Source organism: Lichenostomus cassidix, chromosome 2, assembly GCF_008360975.1.
Source record: "Lichenostomus cassidix isolate B80296 chromosome 2, HeHo_3.0, whole genome shotgun sequence".
Taxonomy (NCBI): Eukaryota; Metazoa; Chordata; class Aves; order Passeriformes; family Meliphagidae; genus Lichenostomus; species Lichenostomus cassidix.
Window position 1 is genome coordinate 74,186,611 of NC_139482.1, and position 3,462 is coordinate 74,190,072.

The window sequence follows — 3,462 nt, forward strand, 5'->3', positions numbered from 1 at the left end:
AGTGGCATGATTTAACAACCTACCACATTATTTACTGCTAGAGACACAAAACCACTGCACTAGAAAATGGTAGACATGAACTTCAAACCTCCAGTACTTGTAAGAAGACACTTGCAGTGTTTGTACTTGTCACGGTTCAGGAATGGCACTTTGCAATTTGGTACCCTGCAACTGAGACTCTCCCAAACCAGATGCTGCTTGCATGCTCTCCACCCATTCTTCTCCACCTTCCCACTCTGGGGATGGAACTGAGAACTGAAGGCTTTAAAATGTGAAAACTAGGGGTTGAGATAAGAACAATTTACTGGAAACTACAATGAGATAGGATAACAAACAGTAACAGCATCAGTGTTAATAACAAAAGGTATAAGAGTAAGAAATCATTTACACAGAAAAACCATGACAAAATGCTGACTGGCTCTTCCCCAGCCTGCCATGCCTTCTCCAACCCAGAGTGGAGTGACATGAGAGGGCATTAAATAATATTTGGGTCTGACCACACCTCTTCCCAGCAACTTTAAAAAAATGTCCATTCTGGCTGAAACTGGGACAGGACTGCACTTCATTTAATAATGTATTACTTTTGATATGGTTTGGTTTTTTTTTTTTAAATTATATTTATGAAAGTTATGATGCAACTGTATAGACTGATGGATAATTAAGGGACTAGATATGATGACACTAGTAATCCTTTCAGTCTGTTATTTTTTTTACTTACTGAAATCCCAGGTAATTTATTTTCCATTCCCATTTATATTACAAACAGCATTTCAAGTAAATATCTTCTAGCTCACACAATTAAGTATTTTCACTGGCAATCTGAGAACTATTTAATTATTTATTATTTAAATTAAAAATAAATAATCAGGAAGAAAACATTGGGAAGATAACTGTTAAGTATAGCTGTAGGTAGTATAATGTACAACCATGTCTCCTGGGAATATTTCAACAATTAAAGAATCCTAATTACTAAACAAGACAGTTGTAGAATGAACATAAATGCACAACATGGTACATCTGACAGCAACTAGTCTTTTAAATTTTCTTGTGACAATGCCTGAAAGAAAGAAGCATTCCACCTGTAATCTCTCAGTTAAAAAAAAAAAAAAAAAGATTCTACATTTCAAAAGCTGTGTTTAGTAATTGCTGGCCATTAGGTCCTTTGCATCTTGTATTGGCTATTAGAAGAATAAAGATCATAATATTAGTAATCACTGCTGAAAATCATGGAGGCTCAGGGTCATGAAATTATTCTCATTAAGTGGAAAGTACCAATCTTATTAAAGCTTCATTTTAACTGACTTCCCATTTGAGAGCAGCTCCAGTACATTTTTTTCCTAACAATAGAGAAGCTGTTGCAAGGGCATATGAAATAATTAAACTTAATTTCCTAGAGATGACAAAATTACCCATAGTTGTCTTCTTCACTTTTGCAGAGACCTTGTCCCTCCTACTTATATTTCCTATATTTGTTCCAGCACCTCTTCCACTCATCAAAGTATCCACATTTTCTTTCCTGATCAAGAGACACCAAGTAACAGGCCAGGCATTTTTCTGGAGGTCACCTAAGCTCTCTCTTTTTTTATTTGTCTTCCAACTGTCTAACTTATATGAAGCTAATTCTATGACTTACATCTTTGAGAATTTTGTTTCTATGTGTTCATGGGCTCAAAAGCTAAAATGGGAACTGAAAGGTAGAAAGCCAACACTGATCTCTTAATTCTTGTTACTTTAGAAAAACATCAAAGATTTCTGATAATAGAGTTCTCCCACCAAAAGTTAATTTGAAACCATTCTAAGCAGAACTTAGAAGAAATACATATCTTTAATGTATGAGTTTAAGTATAATGTATACGTTTAATATTCTGTAAGTCTAAAATATCCAGTTTCTGGATTCAAGTTGCCCTGCATATCTTTCAGAAAATATTTCACACAGAGCATGCTTCTACCTTATTCCTTTCTAAAATAACAATTGTGTTTTCCTAAGTAAAATATGGAAAAACCAAAAAGTTATCTTTATTAAGAGAGCTGTTGACATTCTGGCTTATTTGGTGGGAGAGTTCACTCAATTTGAATAACCTATGATGACAGGAATCCACTTCCCCATCACGAGGGCAACAAGAAATATCACAAGTTTCTAGAGAACTTTGGTATTGTTCATCATACTTCAGTGTATCAAGCAGTAAGACTCACAACTAAATCAGTCCATGGTTTTCCATCCGTTTTGCCATTTCCACCTGCTTGTCACCTTCAGAGTTATTCCTGAAAAACATTAAGTCCAATAGAAACAAGATCTGCATGAAATTGTTTCCAGTGTACATTTCCCAATAGTAAGAGTTGTGACAATCTGACTGCAACTCATTTGGAGCATCTTTTTATCAAACTTTTCAGAGGAAAACATATAAAAACCCCTGACCAAACCCAAATAGGAAGTAGTCATGTTCTAGCATCTACTAATTGTAGAACTAAACTTACACCTCTAAAAATAGTACTTTTTTTCCTCCAGTTATATATCCAGAGCAGGAAAATAAGTAACTTTTGTGAATCTTATTACTGTCATCAGTAACTGATCTATAACCTCAGTTTTGTGTTTCCTAACTAGCCCTATATCATTTATGTCTTATATTGGGCTAAAAATATTACCATCCCCCCAAAACTCTGCTAAATATTCTAGAAAGAGAACAAGTGATGGAAACCCTACTGTTGTTCACCCTGTTATGGCTTGTAATGATTTCTCAAATGCTTTCATTTCATTCACCGGGACAATAAAACAAACCAAAATAAAGACTCTGGCATTCATCTCTAGGAAAAAAATACATTACTGAAATTAAAAACAGTGTTGCTGAAAGGATACTTGTATAAATTGTTTCAAGTAATGAGCACCATTACAGCAAAGAATTTAATGTCACAGCAGAAATATGATGTAATCTGAATGTAATGGGCCTGGTCTGAACTAGAAAACAAATTCAAACCTATCATATTCAAATCCAGGCATAAATGCTTTGCAGTATAAGAAGCACTCTGGGTTCAAATTTAGCTGCAAGACCGATTCTTTAAATACTGAATGGTATTATAGTAAGAATATTTTAAAAGGTAAATGACTGTGGAAAAAAAATAGCAAAAAGGAATTCACATACCAAAATCAAGTCTGGAATATACTCTAAAGCTTCAGTGTAGATCAGCTGTGAAATACAAGTTTAAAAATTAAAATAACCTAATTTCATCTGTCTTCCATAAATACAGATTTTTTCTTTTGTTTTTTTTTTTCCCTTTGCAGTGTAGTTTTATTTTTAGTGTGTCATACACAGAATCAAATAACTAAGGCAATTCATAGATTATAGCAAGAACTATAAAAGGATGGGGCAAAAGAAATAAAAAATTTGAAAAAGGAAGCAATGTTTCTCATTCCTACAAAAATTGTTGACAGTGGCTATATTGGAGAAATGAATCATGAACTAACAT

The 3,462-nt window shown here is 33.8% G+C and overlaps 1 long non-coding RNA gene across 1 annotated transcript; it reads right to left on the minus strand.

Annotated features, from left to right (window-relative positions):
• Window positions 1-1,992: 1,992 nt before the first annotated feature.
• Window positions 1,993-3,185, minus strand: LOC146441639 (uncharacterized). The gene is made up of 2 exons (XR_014850464.1): window positions 3,138-3,185; window positions 1,993-2,262 (listed from the first exon to the last, which is right to left on the minus strand). It is a non-coding gene; the product is annotated as an uncharacterized LOC146441639 (long non-coding RNA).
• Between the last annotated feature and the right edge of the window lie 277 nt (window positions 3,186-3,462).